This window comes from Herpailurus yagouaroundi, unplaced genomic scaffold, assembly GCF_014898765.1.
Source record: "Herpailurus yagouaroundi ecotype Mexico unplaced genomic scaffold, PumYag 196, whole genome shotgun sequence".
NCBI lineage: Eukaryota > Metazoa > Chordata > Mammalia > Carnivora > Felidae > Herpailurus > Herpailurus yagouaroundi.
Genome location: NW_024412427.1, coordinates 32784692 through 32801584, shown reverse-complemented (window position 1 = coordinate 32801584; position 16893 = coordinate 32784692). Strand labels below are relative to the sequence as shown.

The 16893-nt window shown below is 46.5% G+C and overlaps 1 long non-coding RNA gene across 1 annotated transcript; it reads left to right on the top strand.

Moving 5' to 3' along the window:
* Positions 1 to 4959: 4959 nt before the first annotated feature.
* LOC121012553 (uncharacterized) lies at positions 4960 to 15285 on the top strand. The gene is made up of 2 exons (XR_005782167.1): positions 4960 to 5162; positions 14954 to 15285. It is a non-coding gene; the product is annotated as an uncharacterized LOC121012553 (long non-coding RNA).
* The last annotated feature ends 1608 nt before the right edge of the window (positions 15286 to 16893 follow it).

Genomic DNA, 16893 nt, shown 5'->3' with positions numbered 1-16893 from the left:
CTGCAACCCTGTGCCTCAGAGCTTTCTCTGGTGACCAGGGTCTGCTGTGCTTCTTGTGGGACAGGTTTGCAGCTGTGTGGAATTAACACCCACCTCCTATAGTTCCCAGCCAATAATTGACAAGAGTTAGATACAATTCCCTTGCTTCCCAGATCTCCTCTAGCAGGATTAAGTTCCAGTTGCAGACAATGGTAACTTGCTTGATAATTCACTCTTTATTAATGCCTTCCTTTCACTCTTTCTCTTCCCTCATCCCCCTACTATATTGCTTCCTGAGATCACCTCCTGAAAAATTTACTTGCTCTCAAATCTTTGTCTCAAGGTCAGTTTATGGGAGAACCCAACTGAAATTATAGACTAATGTGTCCAAAGTCAGAGCTAAAACTAGAGGCTAAACTAACCCCCGCCACCCCAGTCAAGAGTACTTCCCACATTTGTTACATTCTGAAAGTTTCAGAATAATCAAGTGCTTGACTTTATTGAGTGATGGGGGAAGGGCTTATAAAAGAGAAAAATTTGAAGTATATATTAGCTATACCAAGCAGATGTTGGTTGGAAAGAGCACTGGACTAGGAGTCAAGGAATCTGGGTTCTTGCTTATTATTCTGCATCATGAATAAATTGTGTAATTTCCCCAAGCATGAGCTGGAAAGACTAAATTCCCATTCCACAATCATACTTCCAGCATTCCTGCGAGAGTCAAACAGATGATTGCAAAAGTGGTTAACTGGAAGAAAAACAGGCAAATGAATGGAACAATTTATTTTTTCTCAATTTTAATGGTTCATTCAACAAAACATTGTTTTTTTCTTTTTTTAATTTTCTTTTTTATTTTTAAAAAATCTACATCCAAATTAGTTAGCATATACTGAAACAATGATTTCAGGAGTAGATTCCTTAGTGCCTCTTACCCATTTACCCCATCCCCCCCTCCCACAACCCCTCCAGTAACCCTCAGTTTGTTCTCCATATTTAAGAGTCTCTTCTGTTTTGTCCCCCTCCCTGTTTTTATATTATTTTTGTCTCCTTTCCCTTATGTTCATCTGTTTTGTCTCTTACAGTCCTCTTATGAGTGAAGTCATATGATTTTTGTCTTTCTCTGACTAATTTCACTTAGCATAATACCCTCCAATTCCATCCACGTAGTTGCAAATGGCAAGATTTCATTCTTTTTGATTGCCGAGTAATACTCCATTGTATATATATACCACATCTTCTTTATCCATTCATCCATTGATGGACATTTGGGCTCTTTCCATACTTTGGCTATTATTGATAGTGCTGCTATAAACATGGGGGTGCATGTGTCCCTTTGAAACAGCACACCTGTATCCCGTGGATAAATCCCTAGTAGGGCAATTGCTGGGTCGTAGGGTAGTTCTATTTTTAATTTTTTGAGGAACCTCCATACTGTTTTTCAGTGTGGCTTCACCAGCTTGCATTCCCACCAACAATGCAAAAGAGATCCTCTTTCTCCACATCCTCGCCAACATCTGTTGTTGCCTGAGTTGTTAATGTTAGCCATTCTGACAGGTGCAAGGTGGTATCTCATTGTGGTTTTGATTTGTATTTCCCTGATGATGAGTGACGTTGAGAATTTTTTCATGTGTTGGTTGGCCATCTGGATGTCTTCTTTGGAGAAGTGTCTATTCGTGTCTTTTGCCCATTTCTTCAGTGGGTTATTTGGTTTTTGGGTGTTGAGTTTGGTAAGTTCTTTATAGATTTTGGATACTAACCCTTTATCTGATATGTCATTTTCAAATATCTTCTCCCATTCTGTTGGATGCCTTTTAGTTTTGCTGATTGTTTCCTTCGCTGTGCAGAAGATTTTTATTTTGATGAGGTCCCAATAGTTCATTTTTGCTTTTGTTTCCCTTTCTCCAGAGACGTGTTGGGTAAGAAGTTGCTGCGGGCAAGATCAAAGAGGTTTTTTACCTGCTTTCTCCTTGAGGATTTTGATGGCTTCCTGTCTTACATTGAGGTCTTTCACCCATTTTGAGTTTATTTTTGTGTTTGGTGTAAGAAAGTGGTCCAGGTTCATTCTTCTGCATGTCGCTGTCCAGTTTTCCCAGCACCACTTGCTGAAGAGACTGTCTTTATTCCATTGGCTATTCTTTCCTGCTTTGTCAAAGATTAGTTGGCCATACGTTTGTGGGTCCATTTCTGGGTTCTCTATTCTGTCCCATTGATGTGAGTGTCTGTTCTTGTGCCAGTACAATACTGTCTTGACGATTACAGCTTTGTAGTATAGCTTGAAGTCTGGGATTGTGATGCCTCCTGCTTTGGTTTTCTTTTTCAAGATTACTTTGGCTATTCAGGGTCTTTTCTGGTTCCATACAAATTTTAGGATTTGTTCTAGCTCTGTGAAGAATGCTGGTGTTATTTTGATAGGGATTGCATTGACTATGTAGATTGCTTTGGGTAGTATTGACATTTTAACAATATTTGTTCTTCCTATCCAGGAGCATGGTATCTTTTTCCATTTCTTTGTATCTTCTTCAATTTCTTTCATCAGCTTTCTATAGTTTTCAGTGTATGACTTTTTCACCTCTTTGGTTAGATTTATTCCTAGGTATTTTATGGTTTTTTTGTGCAACTGTAAATGGGATCAATTCCTTGATTTCTCTTTCTGTTGCTTCATTGTTGGTGTATAGGAATGCAACAGATTTCTGTGCGTTGATTTTATATCCTGCAACTTTGCTGAATTCATGAATCAATTCTAGCAGTTTTTTGGTGGAGTCTTTTGGGTCAACAAAATATTGTGTTTTAAATTTTCTTGCAACCTTCTCATGTAGACTTGATCCACATTCTACATTTCAGAAGTACACAATTGCCTTTTTAAATTTTTTTTAACGTTTGTTTATTTTTGGGACAGAGAGAGACAAAACATGAGTGGGGGAGGGGCAGAGAGAGAGGAAGACACAGAATCGGAAGCAGGCTCCAGGCTCTGAGCCATCAGCGCAGAGCCTGACGCGGGGCTCGAACCCACGGGCCACCAGATCGTGACCTGAGCTGAAGTCAGACGCTTAACCCACTGAGCCACCCAGGCGCCCCTCTGGGTGTTTTTTTTTTTTTTTTAATTAATGTTTATTTATTTTTGAGGGAGAGAGACACAGCATGAGTGGTGGTGAAGGGGGGATGGGGGGGAGGGTTGCATAGAGAGGGAGACACAGAATCCAAAGTGGGCTCCAATCTCTGAGCTGTCAGCACAGAACCCAACATGGGGCTTGAATTCACAAGCCGTGAGATCATGACCTGAGCGAAAGTCAGATTGAACCATGAAAGTCTGTAGATTGTGCCCTGAAAGTCTCTGGTTTTAAAAATAAGTCTTCAGATATAATTTTTAGCAGAGAGTTGCCAGTGGCCTACTTTAACAAGAAAGGGCTCCTGGAATGGAAAGTGATCTCTCTGACCAGACAACAAATGTTCTATCATTGCGGAGCATACATAGGCATGAATGGCCTGGATAAGATTTTTTTTTTTTCCATTGGTTTATTTAAAAAAGAAAATTCTATGTCTTATAGCTCCCCCCCAACTCACTAGCTTCTTTAGGATTTATGAAATTCACCTGGTTCTTGGTGTGTGTGTGTGTGTGTGTGTGTGTGTGTGTGTGTGCTGGGTTTTTGATACCTATCTCTTTGTGTGCTAGTGAGTAGGGTAGAAAAATACAGACAACAGATTAATAGGAGACAGGATATCTCAAGAATGGTCTTGGACAGCAGTAATAATATTGATAATTTTCTGTGATAAAATGTAACCACAGGGTCAGGATGTATCTATTTATTTGCTTACTAAATCGATCACACTTTACTGGTTGAGAAGGTAAAATGTGATTTAGGTTCTAAGGATTTGGAATTTACTTTCATTTGACATATATTTTTATGTTATATTTTTTAAGGGAAATAATTTGATTTGGTCTACAGTTTGTTTAGAAAACTTTACTTTCCAACTTGACTGAATCCACAGTTATTTCCTACAGGAACTGGCCTCTTGCTACACCTAGCCTTGGCTTCTGCTAAGGTGAGAAAAGACTTAATTTCGGAATTACGTTTCCCTTAAAGACTAATTTCAAACTGAATATTAAAAAAATATGTTGGTTGACAGATTCATATCTACATTACTCCCTCCAGGGCAGCGGACGCTCTTTTGTTTGTTTTCTGCTGGTGTGTTAGATCCTGAACACTGAGAACTAATTAGCCTTCTTTGTGTCACTAAAACAACTTTTTATGAGCACTTGCTTCTTCATTGTATGGAATCAAATCCTACTAACTTTCATTCAATTGGTGTATTCATTAAAAAATATCCATCTAATAGAGGGAAAGGGAAAAAAAACTAGAAAATAAAATCAGTTTCTAAGACTTTAGAGTGAAACGCATAGATTAGTTTTAAAAAGAAAGCCCCAATTTAAGGATTGAATTGAAAAAAAAAAACACCTTTATTTTCCTTTCTTGACATCTACAGTATGCAAAGGTAAGAAAGCCCTTTTGAACTGGGGGGGAAGTTGTCCTTTGAAATGACTTCAGTGATATGATTTCATCTGTATTTCAAACGCATTAATTTCACACCGTCCAAGCTAGGTAATGAAGATGAACAGATTCGGGTCAAATTCACCCTCCAGAAAAACTACAAATTAAGATGCTGCTGATTGATCCGCTGCTGGCTGTCTTAATCGTCTTGATCAAAATCCAAACATTAAGAAAAGGGGCCCGGAGAGATGCCTTTGGGCTTTTGGCAAACCCTCGACCACACTCTAGGCTAGGCTAGGCTAGGCTGTAAGCCCAGCCTGTGCTTTCCTAATCTTTTTCCAGGCAAGAGACCCCATCAGCCCGGTGGGGCTCGCAGCGTTCCTCGCGAGGGCTTCGACACCCCCACCCCCACCCCCCAAACCCAGACACACCCCGACCCCGCGAACGGGTCTGGGCTGTCAAAACACGCAGCGGCGTGCTGAGTCCCAGTAACTCACATGACGATTAATGAGCGACTTGATAATTTAATATCGCGTGTGATTAAATTATAAGGCGTGGGGGAGGGGAGCTCTGAGCTCCCTCGCCTGTCAGGGCCGACGCCGCCAAGCCTCCGGGTCTCCGCTGAGTGCGGACCGCGCTCTTCCTTCGCTCAGTGCCTGGCAGGCTCGGCAAGCGGCGGGTCCGCGCCTTCCCAAGGTCAGTGGGCTGCGGGAGGGGAGGGCGACGGGGTAGGGGTTTGAGGTGGGGGGAAAGGTGACTCGAAGAGCCGAAGGGGGAGGTGCTGGCACCAGGCAGCGTGGGTCTGAGCGGAAGAGGTGGGTGAGCGGCCGGCTGTTCCTTGGCAAAGGCGCGGAGGGGTCGGGCAATGGCCTCAAAGGGAAGATCTCTTTCTGAAATCCCCTGTCCCTCTGGGACCCCGAAACCCCTGGAAGAGGGGGCGCGCGGCCTGGTCCGGCTGGGTCTCCGCCCGGCCCCCACCCCATGCGCCTGGACTTGGAGAGGGTTTCTCTGCAGGCAAGGGGTGGCGGCCGGGTTGAGCCCCCAAAGCCCCTTCTCCCCAGCCGCGGACCCAGCCCTGTCCAGTGCCACGCGGAGTCCAAGCCAGCCTAGGGTACGTCCGGAAGGAGAGAGGGAGTATAAAACCACGCAAAAGCCTGAAGCCTCTGGAAAGCGGACAGACGCTGACAGTCTCTGGGGTTCCCAGCTTGATTTATTGGGGAGGAGGCGCGGGAATCCTATCTAAGCCCCTTTGAGGTTACTGGAGGGACTCCTTACTGTCACTCCCTTCTCCTTAAAGACTGGTCGGCAGGCTCAGGCGTGGCCACCTCTGGAAGTGTGAGCTCAGGTTTCGAGGCGAAAGCCCCCCGTGGGCCCGCGTGGGTAAAGGGGCCGACTGCCCGCACAGTCCCCGCAGCCCTGGCGCAGCCCTGCACAGCCCTGGCTCAGCTCCTGCGCGCGAGATGTAGACGGCTGCCTTTGCTGCAATGCAGAGCCCCTACTCTGCGCGGAGGACGGCAGTATTGGAGGGGGAACCCGAGAAGCCCCTCGGTGGGCCAGAGGGAGCGTCGCGTCTTCGTGGTCTCATCGGAGGGCTTCACGTTCATCACAGGGAGGGCAGGCCCTCCAGAGGCGAGGATGTCTTCAGAAGACCCTAGGAAACCACCTGGGGCTGTTCAGACGCGGAGCAGGAGGGTGAGAAATGAAAATGCCCGATCAGGGCTCCCAAGGGTGGGGTGTCCAAGCTCTGCTCTGGGCCTGGCAAGAGGATGGGTACTGGCTGGATTTTCAGCCAGGCAATGAATGCTAGAGGCGATGCCGCAGGATGAACCCAGGCTACCTGCTGATCGTCAACTAGAGGCCCGAAAGAGCTCCAGGAATGGCGCCTCTGGTGTCGGGTGTTTTGGGCTCCAGGTGCGATGGCAGAACGTCCCTCCGAGGTGCGGTGGCAGATGCTCCCTGCTAGGAAGGGATAGAAGCTTCCCAGGTCGGGTTCCTCGGATATGCAGGAATCACCACCCTTTTTTTTTTTTTTTTTTTTTTTTTTTTTTGGCTTCTTTAAAAATGTGGAAGTAGCGCCAAGTGCGGAGGGTGGTGGTGGTGGTGGTGGTGATTCCCCCCTGCTTGGCGTAAACAAAGGTCACAGTACTGGGGGAGACTATATATATATATATATATTCAAAACATCCAGAGAGACTATGAGAATGGACCTGCCTAGCTAGAGCAGAAACAAACCACAAATTTGTTCTAGGAGGCTTAGCCCGACATACCTCAAATTACCAGAGGGTGTAGGTAGGCTGTACCTGCAAACCCAGGATATTCAAAACACACAAAATGCTCCTTAGGAAAAAAAGTTTGAAGGTGCGGTGGGGTGGGGTGGAGGAAACACACCCAGAAACCTTCTCTCACTCTTGGCCTGCGTGTGTCCTTGGAAGCGCCTTTACCCCGGGTGGCTTTGTTCCGGTCGAACTCCACTCTGTCCAGGCCCACAGGTTCTAAGGAGGAGGCCGCCCCCTCAAGGTGCCTGAGTACTAAGTAAAAGGGTTTCATAGGCAAGGATGCTGCCTGCGACTGCCTCCGTATCTGGGAATAATTCTGCAGAGAGGTAGCCCCGGACATGACCAGTGTGCATGCTGGCACTAGACCCCAGCATACTGACACGCCCCAAAGCCAGACGGGAGATTATGGAAGGCTGCTTATGTCCCTGTTCTTAAAACATTCCTGAAGTTTGCTCCTCCTCCGTGCTTCTGTCAGATACAAGCTGCATCCCTTTATCTGGTTTCCACCCAAAACAGTGGCTGGGCCCACGGAGGACAATTTGAAAGGACGGGGCCAACTTCTTCCTCCAAAAGGTACCACTTACTGTGTGAATAACAGACGCCTCGTGGACGCAATACCTTTCCCCGGAATTAAATTTGGGTTCCAGAAATGGGACTGGGAAAGTCCTAGACCTAGAAGTGTGTCCTTGGAAGGAGGGACCCCCGAGTTCACGATATTAATGTGTTGTGATGACGGGCGCCAAACTAGGTTTTCCTTCCCAGATTATTGTCCATCTGTAGTCTGACTAAACGGCGCCAGGATACCTTGAGAGCGATGGCCATATCCAATTTCTAACGACTCCCAAAGTTGCAAAAGGAGGAAAAGTTAGTTTTCTTTCATCCACAAGATCACTCCTGTTTAATGATGTCGGACATCTGCAAAATGACGTCGAAACCGGCGGCGCATTGGGTGGCATTGTTCACTCAACCTGCCGGGACTGAGCGCTAGTGCCTTTTCCCTGTCTCCCGAGGGCGAGTTCGCGCATTGATTTCACCCCTCGCTCTCAGCCTGCTGCCGAACACCATTTAGGCCAAGATCGGGTATAATGGGAAACACTATCAGCAGACAATTACCCTTTCAGAGGATTCACTTCTCCTCACAGACACTGTTATTTGAGAAATAGGATCATTTGATTTCATATTGCACTAAATAACACCCAGCCGGTTCAAATTGCCAGCTTCTTAAAAACCGCCCATTGGAATAAATTGCGGCGGCCTCTTTTGCTTTTTCAGGGCAATATGATGGGCACCGGGCAGAACTTGTAAAATAACTACAAAGCCAGCCCTGAGCTGTCGCTATTGGTGGGAACAGCTCTGCTACCCTGCAGGCAACGGCATTTAGCCACCCGATTTCCTGCCACCTCCCCCTCCGCCCTCCAATTTAGCGATGGTTCATCCACCTGGATTTGGGATTAAAATGCACAGCCCTAGCCGGTCGGAGAAAGTGCTTCGGGATACACCGCGAGTTAGGGATGAGCAGAGAGAGATGGGCGGGTGCGAAAGGCACGTATTTGCTTGGGTGCCGCCGAGGTGCCAACAGGGCTTTGACGCTGGGAGACAGCCGAGGGTCTGGGGTTCGCAGTTGGGCTGTGCACTCCGCAGGTTCTCGGGTCTTGGGTTCCCACCTGGAGCGTGCCACTGCCGCCGCGCCCGGCTTACCCGTGCACTCTCCAGACCTGCCGGCCGCTGCGACACACTCTGACCTCAGTACCTGCGCCAAATCGGGAGCTGTGGCTCTCGGGGTCCGAGTTGGGACGGAAAGAGAAGGGAGCCTCACTGTGGCTTCAGTAAGGAGTCCAGAGGGACAGAAAGCGGGCGAAGGAGAAAGGGAGAGTTCGCTGCACACCCGCCGCCAGGGACATTTCAGAAAGAATTAAGCTTTTTAAAATTGGTCACGAGCTGAGGTTTAATAGACACTCTGTTCAACTGAGTGACAATTGTTCAGCTCGATGGGGGCGATCCATCCCCCCTCACTTTTATGTAAAACAAGATTTGACTCCTTGGTGCTTGTTTCATTCGTGCTAAGGGGATGGGTGAATTTAAAACCAACGGGGCCTTGGCGAATCTGCCCTTTGAAGTCTTTATTACATTTGTGTTAATGTACTTCACGAAGGCCGATTTAGACTCCCTCAGGTAAATTGAAGGCCGCATCCTGGGAACTCATATGTGCACCCCAATTCGAGGCATGAGTTGGATCGCGAGCCTTTGGGGACTGGGTGGGAGCGTTTTCTCTTCCCTGGCACTGGGAGGAGCCAGGGAGCAGGGGTTTGTGGACATGAGTCCAGAAGGAAGGTTGCAGGCACGTCGAGTGAGAAACTAAATTTCTTCTGCTGGGCTTGGCGCAGACTTCAGTGCCGGGGCAATGTAGGGGGTTGAGGAAAAGGCGCGGATGCCCGCCCTAGGTGGAGTGATGGGGCTCTGAGAGTGCCTACACCTTCCACTTGGCCTTGCCCTGCGGACCCTGAGCCGCGCTGCGCCTTAGCGTTTTCCCCCTTCACTCATTTCCCCCAGCAAATAAAAGCGCAGTCCGCAAGCATCAAGTGTGCGTGCCCAAACCAAACTCTGGACCAAGTTGTGCGCCTGGGCCTTTGAAGCTGCCTTCCGGGCCTGGGAAGAGGCGGCGATGCGCAGTTTCCCACGCAGCCCGCTCTGGCCCTGCGCCTCTAGATCCAAGGCAGGCCTTGGGCTGCCCACCAGAGCCCACGAAGAGTCCCGGCGCGTGCTCCATCCAGGTCCCTACCTCAAGGCCCTGGCGTCCCCACCCAGCTCCCCTCTCTCTGCCCCAGCCCCCCCGCCCCCCCCCCCGCACTCAGGGCGTTCTCTCCCAACTTGTCTTCGCTTCCCCGTGGGGGCGCAAGCAAGGAACCCTTATCTTGCCAAACGCCAAGCCCAAACGCAGCCACTTTTCGACGAGGCAGGGAAAGGGTGATCAAATTCGGAGGAGCCGGAAGACACGTCTTGACCGACTCCAATCTTCTCAGCAGGCAAGAATGGAACCACAGAGCTACCTCTGTGGAACCACCGCGCCTCTGCCCTTGCTATACTGACCCGGGGCCGGAGCCCTGGAGCAGGCAGAGGCTGCTGCCGCGACTAGTTGCGCCCCTGGGGTTCCCCAAGGGGGCTCTCAGGACCTCGAGGGTCCTCCGCACGCACCTCTTTCTCTCTCAGACCAGGGCCGGGGCAGCGCGTTCAAAATCGGCCTCCAGCACTGGGTGGGAGCTTTGTGTCCGCCCTGTCCCGGCCTGGGAGCCCGAGGAGAGGGCGGCGAGAACCAGTTGTCTCAGCTCCCGTAGGCTTTGGCTTCGGGCTTTGGCTTTGGCTAGGGAGTCCTCCCCTTTGCTCACTATTCCCGCCCCCATCCCTGATCTCCTCTAGGCAGTGCGGACCCCTGCGCCACCCTCCCTTGCTTCCTCTCCTTCCACGTCGCCTAGTTTACCAGCGCGTTTTGTTCCCTTGTCGGATTCCCGGCCGAGGGGCAGTTACCGTGCTCTCCTCCGATGGACGCTAATCAAGTAATTTCCCCGTCCCAGCCCCATCAAATTGCTCTTTAGCTGTTGAACCGCGGAGTTTTGCTCGCCTTTTCACATGCTAATCATTCCCATTCAGCGGCTCTCGGTGGGGCTGTTTGTCGCGGGATAAATCTCCTTGTTTGCCGGCTGCATGATTAATTGATATTGTTGTCTGGCTTTTGTGGGGGCCGTGAGGAGCTGAAAGGCGGCGCGTCGTGACTGCGCCGGGGGCCGCTGGCTACATCATCGGGCTGCCGAGGTCCCGGCGAGGTCGAGCCGGGGCTGATGACATTATGCGCCCGATTTGGTTTTCCTTATTAAAAGGATGATGAAAGACTCGGAGACCCCAGTTTTACAACCCACCACTGGGGCGTAGAAACCGCACAGAGTTTAAGCCACAAGCGCAGACAAAGCCTGGACGTTCGCTTAATTCTGAGAAAAGAGAGGGTGTCACTCTCCACGCAAGAGACAATTAAATCGCATTTCGGCCTACCCGGGATTTCCATAGGAGTTGAACTTGCGCGCGCAGCGGTGTGTGTGTGTGTGTGTGTGTGTGTGTGTGTGTGTGTGTGTGTGTTCAAATAAAGAATAATTTTGGGGGGGGGGGAGGGAGAGGGGTGTTTGTAAAGACAGGTTAAAACACTTAAAAAATAAGTAAAGGGAATCCCGAGCACAGAAGACCTTACAGGTTGCGGTCGAGGAAAGCGGCGCAAAGGCGCTTCCAAATATGGACCCGGGTTTGCCAAACGCTCGCTGTTTAGGCCTAATCACCTGCCACAAAGGGGCCCGGCGCTAACGCTCAGCTCTCAGGATCACTAAGGCGGGTAACCGCCTGCAGGCCAATATATTATTTGCTACCCGCGTTCCTGCTCATTGCTGCAGTTTTCCTCCTTCGCAGGTGTACAGTCAAACCAACAAATTCCTCCGCGCTCTGCACCCCTCCCGCCTTCTCCCCTGGGTCCTGGGGTTTTATCCTCTACGGACATCCCTGAAAACTTGGAGATTCAATTAAATAATTCCAGTTACGCGGTGCTCCTACCGCCTGCTTCTTGCAAATATTTCCTTTTTCGAGTTCCTTAAAAAAAAAAAAAGCAAAGAGAAGAAAAGAAACTGTCGCCTTCGCTTTCACTGCGCGCGGGGTAATTGATAGGCGCCATCGGAGGTCAGAATTTGCATAAGAATTAAGAGCAGTAAATTAATTTAATATTCCATGCACATCTCCAATTATTCCTGGAGACCTTTGTCTCCGCGGCTGCCAGAGAGGGGATTCAGCTGCTCTTCAGCCAAACAACATCTGTGCGGTTAATAATTTGATAAACAGCTCATACAAATAGTTTCTGAATTATCTGGCAGCCCAATGACTATTCAGTTTGGAAACGCTTTGGCAGAGTCTCCCAGCGTCCTCCGAGGGCCTCAGGCGCCCGCTCAGACAAATGTCTTCTTATCTTTTAAACATCAGCAGACGACAATGTGTAGGATAAGTCATTATTATTAAGTAATAACCCTACCCTTAAAAAAAAAAAACAAAAAACGCCTGGGTCATCACGGTGTCGGCAGGTCGTGTATCAAATACCCTGAGATTAATAGACCTGCTGGGGAGGGGTACTGAGTGAAGAACTGCCTGAAGGAAGAAGACTTGGGTGTTGGGGGGGGGGTGAAATAGGGGGCTGCTTTCTTTAATGTCGTGGATTGAAATTGACTGACTACACTTATGTATGCAAATATCTACTGGCAGGGGAATGTGGTAGGTGGGTGAGAGGACATCAACTTTTCACTGGATTGCCTCTTGTACCTTTCAATGTTTCCTTACATGCCGTATTATTTATTCCAAAAATAAATACATAAAAGACAAAATGAATTACCAAAAAGCAGAGGTGAATTATTTTGGCTGCCTATAGTCCTTACCTGACTTCTCCCCATTCTTCCTCCTGACCACACTTCCTCCTTCCTACCTTCACCCCCAGCCAGTGCCTCCCACCCCCATCCTGATAGCAACTTCCCACAAAGCACAAGTATGTCACCTAAACGTTGAGTTGGCCACAGTTTGGAAGGAAACACTTTGCACAATGATGCCATACTGTTGTCAAAACAGACCTGAATTTTAGACACGTTTCCCTTGCTATTCCTGTTCCTATACTGAAGATTTCATAGCTGTGATTATGTTCTTTTATCTTTCTGCCACCCATAGCAGAGCCCTGTTCCTGATATTAAGTCTAGAAAAGAACCATTTGATCTTGAACGAGACTCAGACCGCTCTAATTTTGCAACCTGTGCATTGCAGCTCTTTTGACTATGAGTCTGTGTTTACCCTGGAATTGTTCTGCACTGACTTCACTATAACAGGATGTTCAACTGGGATCCTTATCTTTGTCTATACATTCTTACATGTTTGATGTATACACCTCACCCATTCAGTATTTTTTCTGTTTCCTACACTGCTAACAATCTAAGTACTTGAAACCACTGAAAACTACCCTGAAGTTCTGAGTAGTGTCTAAGCAGTAATATGATCGAGCTCTGTCCTTGTACTCTAATGAGCCTGGGGTAGCACTGAGCTTTAAATACAAGCAAGCTCTTCAGACTATAGGTCTAAATATACTTTACAATGAATACAACGTTTGCCTGGTTCAATTGAAGAATTACTTTTCCAGAAAACAAGTCACTGTGTCACAAGAATACAATAGCATTTCAACCAAGCACATTCATTTCTATTTTTTAACATTTTCTTCTTGCATTTCATTAGGTTTCCCCCCCCCCACTCCGCCCCCGTGCCTTGCAGGTTTTAAAAGCATACAAATCGTCTGTTATTTATGATTAGGGGTCTCTGTCTGCATCTTTTTATTAATTTCTGACTTTGATTCAGACTTGCAGTCAGCAGAGTGATTTGAAAACATTTCTTTTCTTAAATGGAACATTATCAATTCAATTGGGAACAATTCTAAACACCAACATATTCAGTTTCTTAATCTGCAGCTCTGATGTTACTCATTTTTATGCACACAACCTATCCCCTATGGCGTTAGTTTGTTTATGCTTGATATTTATCTTTTTTTACATTTGTTTGACTATTTTTCAAGGCAGTATATGGGCAGAAAATGGCTATTAAACAAGAATATGGGGAACTCTGATTATATTTTGACTATGTAAGTCAAGCCATAGTACATTGAAATTTTGCGGGTATTTTTCTTTCTTTTCTTTTCTTTCCTTTATTTTAAACTAATGAGCCCTCTCCAGAAAAGCCGTCTGGATACCATTAAAGTTGATGAGTTTGGAAGGATTATCCTGATAAATGCTTGGCTTCTTGGTGATTAGACACATATTTTCAGCAGTTTCCTAAATGAGACTGAGATCTGCATTTGGAGGGAGGTTTGCTGAACATAACTGGAAGCTGTTGGTGAAAAAAATCTAGAGTATCACTTTATTTTGTAGAGTTCAAATCAAAGGTAACTGCTACTCATGTACACTTGCAGTAAAAATATTGGAAATACAGTATTAGGTGATATTCAGTAATTTAACAACATGTACCCTGTCATTTCCAACCTAATTATAAAAGAAATAAGCCTTCTCTCTTGTGAAAAGTTACAGAATAGACAAGGAGCAGAATAATGATTTTAAAAAGGGCTATCTTCTTCAAGGATAAAAGACTTTTTTTTTAATTTGAAGGAAAAGAACAGTGCAGAGCCATTAAAGAAATTCTCCCAATAAACAAATTTTCGCAATTATTTGAAAGAATGAATGATTCTGATTGCTCTTTAAAAAAAAGTGATTTTTACATATGTGGCCAGCTCAAACCCAAATCTATTGAAAAACTGAGTTTGAAAAATATAGGTTAGCATGTAAAAGTTAGGAACAGAATTCACTTAGATAAACCTGTCTCCTCTCATTTTCTTCTATTTTAATATTTAAATAAGCTATGCTGGGTTCTGATACTGGGTTTAAAAGGAAAGAGCTTCAATACTTATCAGTCTATGGATAATTGCAAGCCACAGAAACAAGTCCAGATTCCTCAGAGATGACTGCAAAGCGTCTCTGATCATTGTGGATGTCAGCCTGCCCCATGGTTCTTTCCCTCCACTCCCACCTGGAGTCATGATTACAATCCACAGGTTGAGTTTCACCTAACTCCAGGTGCACCATTCAACACCATTGTCACTATGGATGTGTATGGATTTTCAGACACTGCTCTGTGGTACGACAGCAAATTAAAGTTGAGGGAGAAGGCTGTTATTATTATTACTTTTAAAATATGTACCAAGGGGCTACATGGGTTAAGTGTAAATCTAGCTGGCTCTGCTTAAAGGAGACGGTCATGGATAGTGGGGACTGTGGACTCCCTGGGCCATTGGCTTTGGCCAGAAAGTTCAATCCAGCATCCTAGTGTAGACTGAATTTAAGAGGGGTTCCAAGGACTTACTCTGCTTTGCTGACTCTGTGAGGAAAGCAGATGGATCCTGCAGAATATCGGACTCATAAGCATGACATTTGAGACCTGCCACAGTCTGGTTGGAATCAATGTAGGGGTCAGAAGGAAATAAATGGTGGGCAGAAGGCTTATAGTTCTATCTGTCCACTAACTGGCTGTAGACACTTGGGCAATCACCTAATCTCCCTGTGTCAGGGACCCTGTCTGCCACTTCTCACCAATTTATTCTCTTCTTGCTAGGCACATGGATGCCCAGCTGGACTACATTTCCCAGCCTCCCTTGCAGTTGTGTAAACTCTTGTGACTAAGTTTTCACCAGTGGAATGCAAGCAGAAGTGATGGGAGTAATTGTCATCTCATACTTGCACCTTCCTGTTCCTTCTTACTGGCTGGAATGATGCTAATGGAAGCTACATATGGAGGATGACAAAACTCGCCCAATGACCTGGAGGATGACAAAACTCGCCCAAAGACCTGGGTTCACAAAATGACTCCCTAAAACAGAGTTTGCACTTTCACCCTGAACTGTTATATGGAGGGAAATAAATGTCTATTTTGTTTGAAAAACTGCATATTTGGTTCACTTTGTTACAGCACTTACCCAAAGCAATCTACATCCTGGCTTTCTTTTGCTTTTTCTTGCTACTTTTTTTAAGTGCTTATTTATTGATTTTTGAGAGAGAGATAGAGTGCAAGTGGGAGAGGGGCAGAGAGAGGGAGAGAGAGACTCCCAAGCAGGTTCCACGCTGACAGCACAGAGTCTGACATGGTGTTCAGACGCACAAACTGTGAGATCATAACCCAAGCCAAAATCAAGAGTTGGTTGCTTAACCCACTGAGCCACCTAGGGGGCCCAGGCTTTATTTTTCTTAACTGTAAAGTGAAAGTATCTTAGTTTGGGTTTCCCCCAAAGCAAGCAGTTTATTGGGAAGTGATCTGAGGAAATGCCAGTTGAGGAGTGGGGTTGACAGACAGGAAAATGCAGGCAGCCATTAAAGTGCACTTTAAAGCAAATTACCATTGTGGGTAACTGGGATTTAATTCTATCGAGGCAACTTTGAGAAATGGTATAGAACATCTGCCTTAGAATAAGTCCACCTGAGCCAAAGTATTTATACACCAACTCCCATCAATCATTAGCTGAGGATTACTTTTCATGGGCAGTATTTCCTCAGCATGTCTGGCCTGTTTCACAGGCAAAGTAGGCTTTAGGGACCAAAGGAAGTACTCAGGCAATGCACCGCATATGCTGGTGGTTGGATATTGAGCTGGTAGGCGTTGAGGCTTAAGGGCAAAGGTCTACTGATAGGACACTGACCACATCTGCTACAGAAGGCATTGATGAATAGTCTTGAAGCTCCCCTTCCTACATTGAAGTTATCTCAACTCAGTTTATCAATCTGTTCTTCCAGTTGCTAATCTGAAATGCCTACCCCAGCCAGGCTGGTTTACTTGATTTAGTGCTCCCCAAATACCATGAGCATTTATTCTCCTTTTATTTGTGCCATCCTTTCATGGGGAAAGTATCCCATCACGAGTGTACTCCCCTTTTATGTCAGCATTTAACCAACCACTCTAGAACTTAGTGCCTTAAAACTACAATAATTTGTTATTTTTCACAATTCCATGAATTAGAAATTGGGGCAGGATCTGCTAGGCACTTCTCCTCCATGGAGAGTCAGCTAGGCTTATTCACCTGGAACCACCAGGATGGCCTCTTATCTTCAAGGACATCTCTTTGTGTGGTTGTGTATCATTCTGTAGCCCAGTGAGGACCTCCCTGCAGGACAGCAGCTGGGTTCCATAAGGGAAGAAGTAGAAGCTGCTAGTCCTTTGAAGGCTTGTGCAGCCAGAAGTCTCAAAATGTCATTCCCATTTCATTCTATTGGTTAGAGCAGATCACAAGTTCTGCCCAGGTCAAGGGGGGCAATAGGCTCTTCCTCTTTGTGGGAGGAGCTTATGCATATGCATAAAGGAACAAAATACAGTGGCCATATTGTATACTGTCCATCATGCCTACCCGCCCCTTTTGCACTTATTCAAATTCAAGACATATTCCTGTCCATGCTCATATAGAAAGCCTTTGTTGTTATGCTAGGCCACTGGGGTCTTCTAGCCCCACCTGAACTCCGTGGGCGCTTCTTATCACACACACTTCTTATCTTGTCCTTAGTTATTTA